This window comes from Oncorhynchus tshawytscha, linkage group LG03 (genome assembly GCF_018296145.1).
Source record: "Oncorhynchus tshawytscha isolate Ot180627B linkage group LG03, Otsh_v2.0, whole genome shotgun sequence".
Classification (NCBI taxonomy): Eukaryota; Metazoa; Chordata; class Actinopteri; order Salmoniformes; family Salmonidae; genus Oncorhynchus; species Oncorhynchus tshawytscha.
Window position 1 is genome coordinate 41,651,457 of NC_056431.1, and position 18,945 is coordinate 41,670,401.

General features: G+C 41.2%; 1 long non-coding RNA gene across 1 annotated transcript; it reads left to right on the forward strand.

Moving 5' to 3' along the window:
* The first annotated feature begins 8,166 nt into the window (after nucleotides 1–8,166).
* On the forward strand, nucleotides 8,167–17,092 carry LOC112234158. The gene is made up of 4 exons (XR_002950860.2): nucleotides 8,167–8,454; nucleotides 8,552–8,599; nucleotides 9,463–9,572; nucleotides 16,906–17,092. It is a non-coding gene; the product is annotated as an uncharacterized LOC112234158 (long non-coding RNA).
* Nucleotides 17,093–18,945: the final 1,853 nt, after the last annotated feature.

The window sequence follows — 18,945 nt, forward strand, 5'->3', positions numbered from 1 at the left end:
CAGTGACCAACATACATGTTACTAAGAAGCCTCGGATGATTCCGCCTGTCCTGCCACTGTCTCCCTCTATGATAGTTTAATAGTACCCAGACCACACAAAAAAATGATTCAAATTCTCTCTGTGTTATGTTTAGTTGACATGTCATTCTGAGTGAGTAAGCAAGCGCACCAGCCTGCAAGCTTCAAAAGGTAACCAACATTATTATTATTATTATTTTTTTTACTGACAATGCACTTTCTCCCATCAGAGCTAGAGGTTCTAATTAAATGTATTTAGCATCATAAATATTCCAGGGGGACAAGTTGACACAGTGAATTAATGCATCGCCTTGATACAAGAGTCTCTCGGTTACTGGCTGTGCTGAGAATGTGAGAGCTGCATCATGGTACTGAAGGTAAATGGTACTGAAGGGGTGTTTTATTTTTCTCCGGAAAGACTTTGTTTCACTGCAAAACTGGTTCAAATGACATCTTTTCAACGAGCTTTGCTCACTGGGGCTCGCAGTGGACGACGCATAAATCTTTAAGGAGAAATCTCAAAACTTGATAGGCAGAGAGTACTATAGCTGTGAACATTTACCATTGACTATTTATTCCCGCCGAGGACATCCCTGAGGAACAGTATGAAGAGGTGCTCTTCTTTAATATCATGTTTAACACATTGCCTGCTGTATCCCAATTGGGTTTGTGACTCACTTATTTCAGATGACTTTATAAGTAACAAGGAAACTCTTCAGACATGGCAGTGAGTGATATATCAACACTCACAGAGATGCTGATTGGGTAGAGAGGTTATCGAGAGACGGTGGGTGGACAGGCATGTCCAACATTCAATGTGTCTTAGTGCTGCAACTTACTCTCCCAAACAGGGCCATGTTAACTCAAGGTCTACTGGCCTCTCAGCTCCACTCTCCATCTTTTGATCCTTAGTGGAAAGGAAGTGACTGGGAGCAAACTGTCCAGGCGGAGCGTTCAGCCAGTCTCAACCAAGCAGCGTAAGCCCATCCAGGCTGTCACCCAAGCCCTAGTACTCCAGCCTTACCTCACCTTGCTGCTACATTCAGAATGGAGTGCCTCTCCACCCCCATCGCCATAATGCCTCCCGCAAGCCCCTTAGGAGGACAGACAGACTGGGGGATTTTGGATGACTTCCTAGGGCTTGAAGCCCTTCCCAAGTCTTCACCCTTGAAGAGGACGATGCTTCACAGTTTATTTGTTGTGCATTTTCTGTGGCTGACTGGTGTATCGAAGCGTGCAAGTCTGCTTCCCCCCTCCACCAATAACAAACAGGTATGGCTGCCAAACAGAGCTGAAGGGGTAGAGGACAGAATTATACATGATTATGTTCCATTTTAATTCCGGATATTTTTCTCATTTTCACAACTCTCGCTGACTGGGAATCTGCACGGAGATCAATTCCCCTCCTCAACACTTGTAATTGCAATTTGTGAGAGCTAAACTAATTTTACGACACAGAACACCTGTATTCATCTCCATGTTAATAGAAAACAGGAAGTATAAATCCCAATTCTCTAGCAGCCAATGGCACTTGAGATGTTCCTTGAGGGAGTGGGCTGTCCTCTGCATTCAAATATCGGTGCTCTCCCCTCGCCTCTCCCTGTAGAGCTCTTGAGCTTTTGAGTCCAAATCAGAAATGATAATTATGAACGTCACCACATCTACATCCCTACGTTTGACACTTGTAATACCCATATACTGCATGCCATTGCACATTTAAGTTCCACCCGTAAAGGTGTTCTCTCTGCTGAGTTATAGTATTCTGTGGAGCCATCGCGGAATACAACAAGCTCCTGTGAGCCTCATTTAACCGTAGAACAGAGTGCTATGAGTGATAGCCTCATTTGGATTAAGCACAACCACATTGTCCTGAAATATCCCAAGAAAAGAGAAGAAACTTACCTACCACACTTGGAAGCCACCGAGTAGCAGACAGCTTTTTCAAATACAGTCAAACACTACAGAGTCTGTATAAGAGAACATCCTTCAGTAGCTATAACGCCACAAACAACACAACACATGTTCCATTAATCAATGCAGACCTAATAACGCAACTTGAAAAAAATGCAGTGCTTTCCAAATCAATGAGTGTAGAAGGCAGACTGTGAAAACTCCTGCAGGTTGCAGCGTTCCTCGGTGTGTGTCATTTCACTGTGAATGGGAATGCTAAGACAGAGGCAGTGTTAGGTCAGACGCTACAAAGCCCAGGACGTTGTAGGTGGGCCATGCCGCCTCATTAGAAACAACACGAGCCCTGCTATAATGAACTTAAGACAATGCTAATTAACGTACGAGAATGAAGACAATGGTTTTACTTTTTTTTTTTTTAAGTTCAAGGCGCTGAGCCTGCTTGTATGACAGCGTTTAAGCCACCTTAATCCATTTGTGATGCCAAGCCCGACCCGGAGTGGCGCCGGGCAGTTCAGGGGGTGCAGCTCCCCAGCACTGCTGATACATTCACCTGTGACAACCCTTTATGGGCCGATAAAGTAAGGGAAGTCTCTCAAGGAGCAGCGGCACAGTGACTTGGCTGCGGGAGTCCCCGAGGACCAGGTGTCAGTGTTGTCTATCAGAAGGCTGAAAGGAGAAAAGGGACGTGTTACTGGGCTCTATTGTGCCACAGTTGTCACTGACTGATCGGGTCCATTTAGCCGCCTTTCACAGTGAATGAAACCACCCGAATAGATGAAAGCGAGACAGGCCTCCCCGACAAACAAGGAGCCGCGGAATATTCATGGAGGATCTGCACGGGAAAGATTAATGTATTAGAAATTAAAATGGGGCCCGGACGTATGATCTTGCTCTAACACTTGGCCAGACCTGTGTCACCCGTCGCTAGCTGCCTGAAGTCGGCACACAGCGCTGCCAAGGTGGAGAGGAATCATTAAGTACCCTGCCATTGTGTGAGCAGAATAATCAAACTTCACCCTCCTATTCTTCCCAGCCACGCCGACAATGAATAATTCCGGAGCCATTTGCAATGTTAACGGCACCTATCTGGGCCATCCATGGCTTTATGATAAGAGCTCCAAATATGCATTTCAACAGTCTGAACAGAAGCTGGTTCAGCGGCATTTCAAAGGACACCTGTCAGTCAACTGAAAGACCTGTCAGTCTCTGTCATGCACCGGTGCCAGGGAAATGGTCGAAAAGATCATCTGTACTCTCTCTCTCTCTTTCTCCCCCTCTTCTCTTTCAGATTGTAACAGTTACATTTGCAAAAGAGTGACAAGTGATTTACAGTGGAAAATAGATTTTGTTTAAACTGAAAAAAAAAAAGGTTTATTCTCTTAGGTAGGCTTATTCTTTGCTGGTTTACAACTGTATCAAATATACTATCATAAATGTGATCTGGGCTACACTGAATGTCATTATGCTTGATACTATGAACACCAGGGCGGGCTTTCGGAGCTCAAAGGTGACATTGATAATTCATATCTCTCCAAACAGAGTCCTGCGCGTGAGACGCTGACTATGAACTGTATATGTGTTGATCAAAAACATGTTTATATCTCTGAGACTTACTGAACGTTTTACTATTCTAACCTGTGTTGACTCTACAGGACAGATCACGAGCAGGAAGTAGGTCATGCCAAACATAGAAGTAATTACATCAGTATTCTGAGAAAAAAAAACAATAACATTTCAGTTTTGTTGAGTGAAAATTCGGGCAAAAATGTTGTCAAATGCCGTTTCAAAACACGCCTCCAGGTCAACAGTGCCCTGTACATCACTGGAGCCAAGCTTCCTGCCAACCAGGACCTCTATACTAGGCGGTGTCAGAGGAAGGCCTGAGAAATTGTCAACGACTCCAGTCACCGAAGTCATAGACTCTCATAGACTCTCTGCTATCGCACTGCAAGCGGTACCTGAGCGCCAAGTCCAGGCCCAAAAGGCTCCTGAACAGCTTCTAACACCAAGCCATAAGACTGCTGAACAATTAATCAAATGGCTACCCGGACCGTTTGCATAACCCCCCCCTTTGTTTTTGCACTGCTGCTACTCGCTGTTTATTATCTATGCATAGTCACTTCAGTCCTACATGTACAAATTACCTCAACTAACCTGTACCCCCGCACATTGGCTCGGTACCGGTCCCCCTGTATATAGCCTCGTTATTGTTATTTTATTGTCTAACTTTGTTTTACTTTAGTTTATTTAGTAAAAATGTTCTTACCTATCTTTTTATAACACTACATTGTTGGTTAAGGGCTTGTAAGTAAGCATTTCACAGTAAGGTCTACACCTTGTATTCGGTGCATGTGACAAATATAATGTGATTTGAACACTTCTAGACTCCTACTGTAGAACTGAGAATGTCTACATTTTCCTGATCCAAATCTTTGAGAGGGCCACAACATAATTTGAAGGGTGTTTCTGCCTTCTCTGGGGGCTCTACTGGACAGGGGCACAGCAGTTCCTGTGTTCAAATCTAGACTGACAAACGACGTTACTGTCTATAGCACTAAATAGATTATCTTTGCCTGGTCTTGATGGTACGATATGGTACAATATAGCCTGAGTGGCAAGTAGCTATGGCTGTTTGTTCATGTAGGCCAATCATTTGTTAAGCACGAGTAACTTGTGTGCCACTAGCTGCCACTGGCATTTACAGTCCAATGCAGAGGAGGATGTATGTTTAGACCTCAGCATGCAGACTGGACTGGGCCTGGTCCCAGTTCCCTATAGGCACTCCATGGGCCAGGACACCCTCCATCCGCCACATCCTACAGCACATCTATTAACTAGAAGGCTCTTTATCAGGGCCAAGAAATAAAGATATTGTTAATTATGTTACAATATTAAAATTACATTGTTAGGGTCACATACAGACGTGCAAATACACATACCATTGTATGGATGCAGGACATACTTGTTTGCTTTGTTAACTCGTGTGAAGTGCCTAAAGTGGCTTGAAGTGGCTTGAGAATGAAAAGCATCATTTTACCCCAAAATAAAATAATAAATATGCATTATCCAAGATATTGTAAGCTCATTCCAGACTGATAAATGGCCTAACCAATCACAGTCCGGATAGGGACCATAACAAACAAAATGTCAAGATCAAATGCTGAACTATATTAAAAGTCAGTGAAGCAGTGGCTCAGTTTGCCTACTGGAACACAACCAATGACCAGTGTCATTTTAGGTCATCTACCACAAGAATATGCAGAGCTTTGTGAAACAGTAGTGAAAGAGGCTGAATACCCATCTGCTTACCCCTCCAAAATTCCTAGTTGTTTTCCAGCAAATTGGTCAATCTTCGAACAGGACGAACACAGATTTTGTGAATTTTGGACACTCCTTTCTCTCACATAGTTTCCACACCATGTCCCTCCTCTTAACAATCTTCTCATTGTGACACAGGATGACATGGTTCAACAAGTGACTCAGTCCATGAATGTTCACTTTCATTTCAGACTCCAGTAGGCCGGCATAATCACTGATATTGAGCCATGACTCACGTTTCCTGCTCTGTGTTGTGGTGTTTTTTTGTTCTCTTTGCTTTTTTTTGTCCTTTTCATTGCCTGAAAATGGCTCGCAACCAGGCTTTCAATGTGAAACTAGCTATATCGCCGCAGATAATCAAACTGCCACGTGATTAAGGCTTTACAAAAACGCTAAACATTTTGGTTGTGAACAAAGAAACATAATAACGAAACAAGATATATGTTCAGATATTACAACGTCTTACTGTATGTGTAAACCAAACTAACTGAATATGAGAACAAAAGCAAAATGGTTTTTCTCATCTTCGGTTCTTTTATTCGGCATTTTTCTACACAAATGAATGTCAATAGATGTGCCTGTACTACATCTTTCTTACAAATTATTCAGTGGCTTCCGTTTCGCCATTGTGGAAGTCAACGGAACAGCATATACCTGAGTGACAAATGAGTGTGTAATTGGGTCCTTGGGGAAAATAATTCAGCTTAACTACTGGAAATAACGTGTAAATTCAATACATTTCCTAATGAGCTAATTTGAGTTCGCTGCAATTATATTGGCTAGTCTGGGTACAGAGAGACATTCTGCGGCCGAGTTAAGGTAAATTAAACCACAGCCCTGTTGTATTCATTAAAATTAGCATATGGACCTGTCAACACTTCTCGGAGGTGTGTTGTAACAATGCCATTTAGCCCCACATCAAACCATGCCATTGGAATGAATGCATGTGGTGGGTAAATGCTTCCCTACCCCCAGCGACAGGGAGGACTGGGACTGGCAAGCATGGCTCTGACGCACAAAAGACCAAGCCTTTTTACAGCCAGGCCCTGGCTCCTGACCAGAGGCCATCCACATCAACACAACTTACACTCCACCATTGCTCTGAGCTACTGTCTCCTTCTGCTCCACGCTACGGCTGCTTTCCCGTTCCCCACACAACACACACACACAGCTAGAGAGAGGCAGAGGGTGAAGGAGGAAGGGAGGGTAGGAGGGAAGGAGAGCCCTGAGTGTGTTGTCAAGCACAATGTGATTTTCATATTGTTATTCAAAGCTTTTGCTATTGTCTTGGGATCGATCCCTGTTATACACTGTTATTTTGTGTTTGTTAAGGTCTAGGTTATCAATTCTTATATACAGTGCTTTCACACCCCCTTGCTTTTTTCACATTTTGTGGTGATACAGTCTGAATTGAAAATGGATTCAATTTAGATTTTTGTCACTGGCCTATACACAATACCCCATAATGTCAAAGTGGAACAAGTTGATAAAAAAGGAAAAAGCTGAAATGTCTTGAGTCAAAATGTATTCAACCTCTTTTTTAATGGCAAGCCTAAATAAGTTCAGGAGTAAAACATTTTTGCCATGAATACAAAGTGTTATGTTTTGCATCATGTTATGGGTATTATTGTAATTGTTAAGGACAGGGGAGTTTTTCAGGATAAAAATAATTGGAATGGAGCTGAGCACAGGCAAAATCCTAGAATAAAAACGGGTTCAGTCTGGTTTCCACCAGATACTGGGAGATGAATTCACCTTTCAGCAGGACAATGACCTAAAACACAAGGCCAAATATACACTGGGGTTGCTTACCAAGAGGACAGTGATTATTCCTGAGTGGACGAGTTACAGTTTTGACTTGAATCAACTTGAAAATCTATGGCAAGACCTGAAAATGGTTGTCTATCAATGATCAACAACCAATTTGACAGAGCTTGAATAATTTTGAAAAGAATAAATGGGCAAATGTTTCACAATCCAGGTGTGGACAGCTCTTAGTGACTTACCCGGAAAGACTCACAGCTGTAAAGGTGCTTCTACAAAGTATTGACTCAGGGGTGTGTGTACCTACGTAAATGAGATATTTCTGTATTTCATTTTCAATAAATTTGCAAAAGAAATCTAAAAACAAGTTTTCACTATTGTATGTAGATGGGTGAGAAAATAAATACATTTTTAAAAAACATTTAAAATACAGGCTGTAACAACAAAATGTGGAATAAGTCAAGGGGTATGAATACTTTCTGAAGGCACTGTAGCCTATACAGGCTTGACAGTTTTAAGCAGGTACAACATTTGGGAATATATATATATATATATATATATATATATATATTTGTTTTTGTTTTTACAAAATATGACTATCCAAACGTGCCAGAATAAAAAGAAAATAGCTCTTTTGTTGTTGTTGTTTTTGTTGTTTATCATCTTTACGTTTGAACCCTCTAGTGAAAACAGGTATTGTTACTCAGCGGAGCACAGCAGGCCTTGGTTTCATTGTTCTGCCAGGGTTTTAAAACAGGCTGCTAGTTATCAATACAACACAGACTATTCCAGTCATTCAGCTGTGCCTCTCGATACACTTCAGAACCTCGCATGCTGAACAGCCAGCCATGATCTCACACAATTGGGCATCTTCACTGACAGATCCTTTCTTTCCAGATGGATTCTTTTTTTTTCTCTTTTTTTTTCTCTGTTTCAAATGGATTGGCTAGGCCCGTGCCTAAGCTCTGGGCTTCCTTCGGCTCGCATATTATCTGACTGAACACTATTTCAATTAATTAAATCCCATTAGAGAATGTGCCGTTCTATATATTGATAGCTACTCTGGATTAAGACCTAATTAACCCTGCGATTTGCTTGTGACAGCAGAAATGGAGCGTCTGAATTCAGCCCTATAGAGGGGGGGGGGACAGGCCATGAAGAAGAAGACTGTCCCTCCCTTCGTCACTACCTTGGCTGATCTCCCCACTCCGACTACTTGGAGCAGAAGAGCAGATGTAAAGGCCTTGGGCAGGCTTTGATATTTCAGCTGTTCGTCTGCTATGACCTGGACTATGTCTAACAGACCTAGACTAGAGGTCAATGGGAATCAGAGGAGAAGGGACGGGTGAAAGAAAAATGAAGGAACAAAAGAAACGAAAGACAGAACGACAGAGGCCCATGTCCGAATATCCATACTTGCATTCTAAATAGTAGACATTTAAGGTATGCAAAAAGATTTATTTTATAGTCTGTGAAATTTAGAAAATCGAGGATGCTTTAAATGCCAGGATGCTATGCTAATTTGATTTTCATCTTGTAGGAACGGCGTGTTTGACAACAACTGATAATCAGCTGATAATGAGAAAAGGTGACACAAAAATATATATATTTTTTCTGCATAAGCATACCTCTTGAGCTGTCTGCATCCTCCTGACTAGTGGTTATTTTATTTTAAGAATCTTAATATGCTTCTCTGCATCTCTGCTAAAATCTGGGTGAAAGATGGAACGTGAGTCTTATTCAGTACATTTAGTTATTACTTGCTTTTCTAAAGTCAACCTTGCCAGCAGGCATGCCAGCTAAGATACTGTTAACTGCCAAAATGATGGAAACACTTGAGTAAATGAGAGATACAAAGTATATTGAAAGCAGGTGCTGAGTTAATTAAGCAATTAACATCCCATCATGCTTAGGGTCATGTATTGTTTTGGCTACCATGAATATTCCCCCATAGGATGCCACAGGGCACGAGTGGTCACTGAATGGTTTGATGAACATGAAAACGATGTAAGCCATATGCCATGGCAGTTTCAGTCACCAGATCTCAACCCATTTGAACACTTATGGGAGATTCTGGAGTGGTGCCTGAGACAGCGTTTCCACCACCGTCAACAAAACACCAAATGTTGGAATTTCTCGTGGATGAATGATGCCGCATCCCTTCAATAGATTTCCATACACTTGTAGAATCCATGCCAAGGTGCATTGAAGCTGTTCTGGCTCGGTGGCCCAACACCCTATCAGTGTTTCCCTTATTTTGGCAGTTACATATAGTTAGACAAGCTAGCTCCTCTAACTTGATTGACATCCTGAAATGGCTTCTTTGTATCTCGTTATGAGGTTGGGAGACTGGGAACCTATCTGGGCTAGCTAAAGCTTAATTCATAAAATTGCTAGGTGGCTAGTAGCATTACAGAGAAACAACAACAACAAACATGTTTTATTTTACAGGACAAATCTGAGGGGGCACGTGCCACTGTGCCTCTTATGGGCGTGATGCCTCTGGCAGGGATCAACGCCATTAAACAGGAGATGACACATTCTCAGGATGGTGGAGCCTAGTATGTTGATATTTCTTGCCTACCGTATTCGTTTTACCAAACAGTATGCTTGAAATTGTATGCAGTATGGTTTGTAAACAGCATGTAGAAATAAAAGAGAAAGAAAGAACAAACAAATGAAAGAAAGAAAGAACAACCAAAGAAAGAATGTTGAAGATACCCTCCTCCCTCTCTCACTAGTCGCACCCCTGTGACGGCAGCATCGGGAGAGATTTAGGAGACACAGGACGCATAGCGGCCTCATTACGGACACCTTTGTCCAGTATTGTGTTCTATTACCTCTCCCTCCCCAGCATTAAAACCATTAGAAGCACCTATATCCTGCCACAGTCCGTATTGGAACATTACATATGCACACCTCTGTAGGACAGCGCTTTAATGAGGATGAAGGGAGACTAATAGAGTTTCTTCTGTCCCCTTTTTATGACATAAAGTATGGGCAATAATGAGCTGGGGGAGTGGAGACAGGGAAACAGCTCCCCTCATCCCCGAGTCAAAGCCAACGTTTATGAGAAGACTACAAGTATGGCACAATGAGAAAACTGAGGGTCTGAAAGCATGTGAATACCGATAAATAAAAGGTTGAGAATGTCTCGAAAATCTTCACCTGCCCTGTACAAATGATACACAGAATTATTTAGAGTAGGGTGGGTACATGCTACTCACTCAAAGTGGTCGAGGGCTAATCCTCAAAATTCGGCTTAGTGTTCAAGCTCAACGATTTCAAAAGACCAGTGAAAGCAAAACTTTGAGTGTGAGTGTGAGTGTGAGGTCAGAGCCAGTATGCAGTGTAGTGACCGGCAGGGGATGTTAAAACTGACTGTAGTCCAGATACAACAGCTCCCTCTGCAGTCTCACCCCCTCTGATTGAAAATATGCAATAGAGATACATTTGCAATGTAGAATATTTTCCAGTTCATTTAAAAAATAGTATCAATAATAAATAGAGAGCTCAAGATCTATTGTCTCATAAAATCAGTGGCCAGAACAATGATAATACCAAAGCACACTATAAGGTTAGCAGTTAAAGAATAGACCACAGGGCAATACCGCAGCAATGGTATTGTATAAATCCCTACAAGACATACAATTCTATTCAACAATCCTACAACTGTAAATCAAGTGAAATGGGATGTACATCCATGGGACCAATCTGATATCCTGACGGAGAATCCAACAGCGTTTTAACTCTGCTACTTCACATGACCGCTTACAATGCTTTTCTGAAAACATTCTTTTTCTTCTCATTTGAAGTAGTACAGCTAAGCTCAAATTTCTCTCCTCCCTTCAAGCGCAAAATACAAAAAGCCTAGGCTGCCACTACCTGATTCAATCATGTGTGCTACAATGTATACCCGTGGGCTACAGGGCGACTTGTATTTGAATGAATAATGTGATACCCTTTTCTCAATGGTTTAGGTTTGTGGTGTTCTGAGCTGCCTGTACTTTTTTTCTTCTTCTTGTAAACACTTTGAAGAAAACCCAAATATATGCCAGGAAGCACATTCTCCCTCATGCAACTTGTATGTGATCTACATTTTAACACCTTGTGCCCCCGACTCTTTTGTGACTAAAAGACGTATCAGCAAACCGGAAGTCGTTTCTTTAACAGCAAATTGTGTTCGCCTGTAAACTGACAACGGCGATGAATGAAAATGCAAAAAGGTACATTTGTCGAACAATATGCAGGCATTCAGCGGCAAAGCCCAAGGAAATGTTCCGTGGGAGGAAGAGGAGGGCGAGAAGAAGAAGTAGAAGGAGCAGAAGAAGAACAAGAATAATGGAAGGACCTAAAGGAAGGATTTTTTTTTTTAAAGCAAGAAAAAGAAGGGTGGTGGAGGAGAAAAAGCCTAAGTACAGTACATGCCATATACTACATGGTGTGACTAACTTCATGTTTGAGGCTATTACCACAGAGACTTGGCTGTGGGTGCCAAGATTTGAGGAATAACAAGCACAGTGAAGGGTGAAAAAGCACGCTCGTGTGGAGAAGCTGACCCAGGAAGGAGCTCTGGGGGAACCCTGGGGGTTTATGGGAGATGGAGTGTATTCAACCTTTCTCTCTCTTTCTCCAGTCTCACAGTACACCCACAACGGATGTGACTTGTTTTACTGCTGAAGGAATGACTCATTTCATATCCTCTTATCAATGCATGTGTGATAATGGGGAAAATATGCAGTAACCTACGAGTACAAAACGATACAGACAAGGCGTTAAGACAGCGTGTGAAAATAGATGACGTTCTGTAACTTGAATACAGGTATTTGACTTTGAACATGGCATGCTCTCCTGCTCTCCACGTGAAATATCAAACATTCTGTTCCTTACAGACCAATATCGGTTGAAGGATACAGTTATAACATAGAAACAGAGCTCGTGTTATAATACATCCGGATGAGAAATTCTAAATTATTTTTGAAATCGTTCTTATTTTCAACCCAATCTGTGACAAAACATTTTCATTACCTTGGATGAGCACGGCTCCCAGAGAATCTAACGTGATTATTCCTGCCCTGGGAGAAGGGCTGTCTCCCTGCGCTCTGTCAAAAGGTCAATTATGGCCCCAAACCCCCATGCAGTGACACTGACCTGGAAAGAGTACTGATGACCCCACATCCAGGAGCCCAAAAGAGTTGATCATCTAACATGCACGCTGCCTGCAGCCATGGAAATCTGACATTTGTCCTTATTCAAATGAACACAAACAATATGCATCTCAGGCCTTTCCCTAACCTGTGCCAAACACAAGACATGAGGACCAGCAATCTGTTTCGCAATGTCCTCCATACATGTTCTAGTCTTTCCTTCCGAATAAAACCAACCCATGCAATCACACTGATACAGACGATACATGGTGCCCGTTTTTACACTTTAGATATTAGGTTCTGGTTGGATTTGCTTACATCAGACAATGTTATGAGCAGGATTGAATAAGTATTGAGTGCAACGTTATTTTCACGTTAATGTGGTAGCCTATAATATACTACTAATGGAATGCACACTTGCAAGCACAGCACTCTCACGCTGTGGTGGGCTAAGTATTGTACAGTACCACATTTAGCTGGTAATAATGAAACAGATATAGTAGAGAGTGCTGGTGCCATAATACAGGTTTACACACAGTACATTCCCTCTGAATTGCGTTTGCCCGGAGCATTACCTTCCACTGTAAATTTTTATCCATGTAGACTTTCCATCTCATGCTGTTTGGTCTCTGTGCTGAAGGTAAAGGGGCGGCTGATGACCGTATGACACAGAGCAAGGGCTCTCATGTCTTCAGGGCGTTTCACAGAGCATGATCATGAAATGCAGAAACATGGAGCAGACGGTAAAAGGTTGAGCACGGGACCCATATTTCTCCGGGCACGTCAGTTAATTTCCTTTCCTTTTTGTTCCACATCACTTTTCTATTATGCTTTGGCCACATTGGCAACATCGTACAAATCATTATTTTGCTCACAAAATCTAATCATTACCCTCAAACGGAAAAATGGATAGCCAGTGAGGGGAATGTGGGGGAATTGTTATTTTTCACATTCTAATTCACATCACAAGGAACCCAAAAGAAACACATATATCAGATTGGTTTGGCGCCTTTCGCCCGCAGCGATGCAGGACACACTGATATTAGTTTTAAATACAGATTGCTGGCAATAACACAGCAGAGGGGTCCCTGTCTGGTACACAAACCACAGCCAGGATTGCTTCACATAGCCGCCTCTCTGTAAGTGAGACACCTTCAATCAAAAAGCTCAAATAAATGTCGTTCTTTGGCTCTGTCAACTGTAAACTGTTATTGATCCCAACAAATTAAATTTGTTCACGCTGATCGATCAAACACATTATCTGTTATTTTTTTCTTCAGTCTATTACCAGCAATTGGAAACTCAAGAGGCATCAATAAATACAGCCGGGTCACCCAGGATAGATTCTCTATGCAGCCAGAGGCCTGTAAAAACAGTAGACCAAACCTAAGCACTTGTACTTAAAAGGTAATGGACCTGTATCGTGACTAAACGTTAAGTGCCTTGAGGTAAGATACAGGACGGAGCTTTGTGGCACCTCCAAGGTCTGCTAGCAGACACTTGTATTTGTTTGTCTCTTTTTGCCCCTGCTAATATCTAACTCCCCCCACCCCTGTGTAAGCCTTCCAGCTGGCATGCTGCTGTGCTTGGCAGGTTGGGGGGAACATGAGAATTAAACCTATATCGCACCAGCTACCAGTTCTCAAATATCAGCGGAGTCCAGCACTTCACAGGGGACTAGCAGGAGGAAAGCATGTCAAACGGCATAAACAACCAGCTCATCCTCACAGAGCTTCAAGAAAAAAAAGTTTTCAGAAGAAAGTTTTCATCCTTCACAGGCATTTGTCAAAGATGGATTACATAGATGTAAGCATTGGACCACAACTCATATTTGTGCACTAATTCGTGGACCAACGGGATGACTACGGGTACAGTTGTGGGAAAGGCACAAGGCAGGACAGGTTTTGGTTTCTCCAAAATAGGAGGACGGGGGGAGGGGGGGGAGGGGGACAGCTACTCCCCATAATTCCTGTCACTAACAGGTTTTCCCATTTCATCATTTCAATACTAACATCCTGAACTGCTAGAGTAGAACCACTGCCAGGTCCATTACACTGACCAGACAGGGAGAAGTGTGATGTCGTACTGTAACCCCACTATAGCAGCCTTCTCAACTATTGGGTGTTCCCCAGCCCCCCTTTCAGTACAACCATGGCTCACGGCCCAGAAATGCAGTCATTCCCTTCCCTTCTAAACAAACAGAAGCCATTAAACCCAAATATCAGAAGTATCAAAGTCATTCATACAGTACTAGTAAAACTCAGAGGTTGAAGAGGAAATTCACAGAGTAAAAAACACGATTCAGTTGACATTCTTATGAAATTCCATTAGGCTATTCTTTGTGATCATGACCTTAAATGCTTGAATGAGCTTAAAGACAGATCCAGATACCGTAAACAGAGATACAGACTATACCACAGGAAATGACACGTTTAGTTGACGTGACCGCACAGAAGGTGCATTTGCCTGGTGCTCGAGAAGAGCTGCGGGTCTAATTATTCCATCCTTTGGAATAAGTCCAATGTTCTCGATACTGACTGTCTAGGTCCATGGAAAGGAAACCCTTTCACCTCCAGTGTCTCGTGTTAAAGAAGGCTTGCCTGAAGTCAACTCGAAACTATTTTCAGTTTTGGGCATTTCCTCTGAATACCATGAGAAGAATGACAGCTTGTCCACAAACGAAAGGGAGACTTCTGGAAATAAGACTATCCGCCCCTCCACTGTGATAGAGCACGGCTGATAAGTCTTTTATTATGGAAATTCATTTTAAACAGTGTAAAATGTGGGAGGCTCAGTTTTTTTTGCCCATGTTTCTCCCACTATCACTCCAGCTATTGATAAGATGTCTAAATGTATTGCAGAATAATTCTGCAGGAAAAGAGATAAAAGGTTGCTGAATAAAATATGAGGTGAAGGCTGTAAATTGTAGCAATGCATATCATTTCATTCAAATGTAGGACGCAATTACCATCTGCTACACTCATCAGTTCCCTCCTTTATGACTTAATTATATGTTTAATGCTATCAGATCAAGGAAAGGGCAAAACAGATGAACGAGGGAGAAAGAGAGAAGATTCCGCAGCAAGACAAAAGGCAGATGAAAAGTAACATAAAGGATAGAATTGATTTCATTTACCGGGAAATAGAAAAAGCTCATTTAGATACAATGTTCCCTCATCTTCTTTGCCATTGTGAGATAATAAAGAAGCGTGTTTGCCAATAGGTCTGGTAGAAATGTAACAGAAAGAGTCAAGTTCCTCAAAACCAGATCGGCCCGCATTCATTTCTAAAGTACTGTGACTTTGTGACATTTTTTAAAACGTTGTTGTGTGATCACGGACAAGAACCAATCTCTAATTGACATCAGTGCGGGATTTACGTAAAAGTAAATCCCGCACAATGTGTACCTTCAATTAACTCTCTCACTGATGGAAACCCAGTCTACACAACCTTATACGATACACATCATTAATAGCAGTATTGATGAAGCACTGTCCATATATTCAAGCAGATCATATCTTTTCACCTGCGTTTTAAATCGCATGACATAACACTCTATGTGTTTCTGCATATGTACCAAGATGTTCAAATAAACTTCACCAAAGCCAGACCCCGAAATCATAATAGAATTGACTAAAACTTTATTTGGATGCATGTGTAGTCCAAATGGCTGAGGGGTATGTGGCTGCCTGGCCAGTGTCATCCCAGGTGCCAGCGGGCTCCATCTCCTAACTGTGTACCTTTGGCCAGAACTCATTACAGCCTGACATTTAGGACTCGCTGCCCATGCCAAGTCAGCCCACTGGATTGAGACAAATGATGTAGTTATTTTTTTATGTCACACATTAACTCACGTCCAGTGGGAGCCAAATCTGTATCACCTTCATATCAACTGGTTAAAGGATATGGATTTGACCATGGTGTTTATGCTCCTTGCTTCCTTCTTGCTGGATGATGTGCGTGAGGTTTTGTTCACTGATTCAGAATAATTATGTTGCCCTCTCATCCTCATATACACATCCATGGGTCATGCATGGTGTTCATAAAGTTCTGGTAGAGAGTCAACAAGACATTCAACCTCTATGGTGTGGTTTCCCAGACACAGAGTAAATCTAGTCATGGACTACAAAGCAACCTCAGTAGAGAATCTTCATTGAAAATGAAGGATTAGGCTTTATCGGTGTTGGGAAGCCGACTCTAAGAGTGGTAAATGCCTATCGTTATGTGACAAACCCCATAGTGTCTGTTAATAAAGTTCATCATCATAATTGACCTATCTTGTATAGTTACAACTAATCTTTGATAGAAGGCAACCAAATATTTCACACAAATATAAAAAATAAAAAATATGACTGACAAGTTGCTCAACTTTACCTGGGTAGAATGCAGCGATGTTCCCTGTGCTGTTCTGTCCCCACAAACGCTGAGAAGAAATGAAAAAGAGACGGAAGAAAAAGAGTGAATCAATAAGAATACATTTCATTGTCTCACCACTGACAGCATATCCTATCTGATCTTTAACTACATCTTAATTGAAGCATAATGATAACGAATATTTTTGGACTATTCTATTCCAGATTATGAAATGAGTCAAACTATTCACATCAAGAGAAACGACTGAGATGAGAGAATGAGACAGATCTATTTGAAGAAAAAAAACATTGTTTGAGTATTTCTGTGGGTAACAATGAGATTATGCTTTAAATGTATCAAATCATGTTTGGAACTTATTCTCTTTCAATCTTAGGAAATTCCCAATGAATGGTAGGGGTTTGATTCTGGACTACTAGACCAAAGGAAAGAACATGAAGAGAACAAAAGCTCCATCTTGTGGTGTGAAAGGAAATGGAACTTCAGAACAAGCAAATACATTCCTAGGTACTCTACACTACAGCACTGTGAGCAGTATACTACTATACTATACTATACTATACTATACTATACTATACTATACTATACTATACTATACTATACTATACTATACTATACTATACTATACTATACTATACTATACTATACTATACTATACTATAGTAAACCTCTCATAATAGAACCATTAGAATTCAATAAGGTAACAAATACTAGATGCAGGCAAGACATTGGTTAATATCAATAATCTGTGAGATGGAGTACCAGAAAACATATTGGTTTGAAATATCATTCAAACCAATGATACTGTTTTGGGGGAAACAAATACAATGATACTGAATAGCAAATTAATGAGACAAATTAAGTGGGAATTAAATATCCCCTGGGGAGCAAACAATATATCATATGTAGTGGACCCTTGTCTTGTGAATGATATGGCAGACAATATTCTACCTGGTTGAAGGCCTAGTTTCATCATTATGGTACCTTTGGTGATTGAGATGTTCATAGATGAGAGGGTCTATGACACAGGGTGTGTCTCAAACGGCACCCTATTACCTATATAGTTCACTACTTTTGACCAGAGCCCTATGTGCCCTGGTCAAAACTAGTGTGCTGTAAAGGGAATAGGATGCCATTTGAGACGCAGACATAGTGTCCCTTACAGAGATTTGATGGACTAGAGATCTAGGGATGCTCCATGACAATTGAGTAGCAGGACTATATTGCTATATTATATGAAATGCTTCCTTGCTGATTAAAAGCTAGACAACCTCTGTATGTGTAAACATAGTATGCAGGAGATTTACAATATATTGAGTTTACAGCCATTGAGTGAACTATCAGTGCTTAGTTAAGAGATAAACTGAAAACTTTAATTGAGTCTGGCTCATTTATCTGACGTGTACATTGTTAGGGGAATTGTAGATAATAGACCATTAAATTAAGCTGAAGTAAAAACCCAGTTGATGCATGTGCCATGGATATTTTTCACACAAATGGAAAATATGTTACAAAAAGAAAAAAGGGAAGTAATTGATTTCAAATTAATTGTGCAAAGGTCTCCCTGATGGGTACCATCTGTCAAAACAAGCTGTACATTCAGCAAATCTAATCGTAATTAATTAAATGGCTAACAAATTACATACATCATAGTTAACACTGGGAGAAACTACCGGCAGGAACTGTTATGAAACAAATTAGCTTTAAGAATTAAAGAAAATTACATCACATAACTAAATATTACACTCATTTCCTCCAGCCATATTTCTTAATGAATTCCGTAATTAATTTAATTCACACATTGTGCATAATTTGGAGCTGAAAATGTCAGTGGGTCAGACTTAACCACCATTCTTGCTGGCTGTCGGTTCCAACGAGAGACATATTAGCAAAACATGACCTCTTGTGTAAATGACAGAGACCGAATGTTGTCATTTTAATTCCAAGGTCTGATTAGCATGTCCTAAAGATATCCTACAACTACATGTTGTCCATTTTACACATGATCGTGTCAAATTAAGAGCTTCAATTGTCAGTCATGTTTTTTGCATAATCCCTCTCAATTTCAAAAGAAAATGGCTACCGGTAAACAAGGACAATATACAGCATATTGAGAATTCAGTACCTATCCCTATAACACAACATATGATGTAGATTTATTCACCTTAAACCAAAAAGCTGATCTATCCATTCAATAAGCGCTGCATGTTTGTGGGTGCCACAATAGATAAATGATAATGAATACATGAATAACTTGTCCAATGAATAGGATATATAAACTGACACATGCATTGTGAGGCTTCAGGGCTTTCCTGAGGCCAATCATTTAGCCAAGCCACTAATGAAAGCCCATGTACTGTGGCTAAGGGCAGCCACCAGGAGAGACAACACAACATCCACCCCGCCTGCCTGCCTC